Source organism: Myotis davidii, unplaced genomic scaffold (assembly GCF_000327345.1).
Source record: "Myotis davidii unplaced genomic scaffold, ASM32734v1 scaffold1104, whole genome shotgun sequence".
Lineage (NCBI taxonomy): Eukaryota > Metazoa > Chordata > Mammalia > Chiroptera > Vespertilionidae > Myotis > Myotis davidii.
The window spans coordinates 141,286-142,283 of record NW_006294679.1 but is presented as its reverse complement, the minus strand read 5'-3'; positions in this window follow the sequence as shown (position 1 = coordinate 142,283).

Below are 998 nucleotides of genomic sequence, written 5' to 3'. Positions count from 1 at the left end.
GAAAGAGCTTGGAAGTGTGCCTTCTTCTTGGATTTTTTTGAAATAGTCTGAGGAGGACTAGTGTTAGTTCCTCTTTGAATGTTTGATAAACTCCCCAGTGAAGCTGTCTGAATCAGGGCTTTTGTTTGCTGAAAGTTGATTACTGCTTCAATTTCATCAGTAGTTATTGGCTTATTCAGGTTTTCTAATTTTTCCTGATTGAGTCTCAGAAGATTGTATTTTTCTAGGAATACGTCCATTTCATCTAGGTTGTACAATTTGTTGGAATAGAATTGTTTGTGATTTTCTTTTTTTACAATCCTTTGTATTTCTGTGGCGTTGGTTATTACTTCCCCTCTTTCATTTCTGATTTTGATTATTTGGGTCCTCTCTTTGTTTCTTGGTGAGCCTGGCTAGAAATTCATCAATCTTGTTTACCCTTTCAAAGAACCGCTCCTGGTTCTGCTGATGTGTTTTTTTTTGTTTGGTCTCTACGTCATTTATTTCCACTATGATCTTTATTATTTCCTTTCTTCTCCTTACTCTGGGCTTTTCTTGTTGCTCTTTTCCTAGTTTTTTAAGTTTTCAGGTTAGATAACGTATTACCAGTTTTTCTGGTTTTCTTTTGAGGTAGGCCTGTAGTGCAATGAACTTCTCTCTCAGGACTGTTTTCATTGTGTCCCATAGATTTGAATTGTTGTGTTTTCTTTTCTTTCTTTCTTTTTTAACCAGCATTTATCTTTTTATTTTTTGACATCGCTCTTTTCCTAGTTTTTTAAGTTTTCAGGTTAGATAACGTATTACCAGTTTTTCTGGTTTTCTTTTGAGGTAGGCCTGTAGTGCAATGAACTTCTCTCTCAGGACTGTTTTCATTGTGTCCCATAGATTTGAATTGTTGTGTTTTCTTTTCTTTCTTTCTTTTTTAACCAGCATTTATCTTTTTATTTTTTGACATCTTTTTTTTATAAATTAAATCTTTATTGTTCAGATTATTACATTTGTTCCTCCTTTTTACCCCC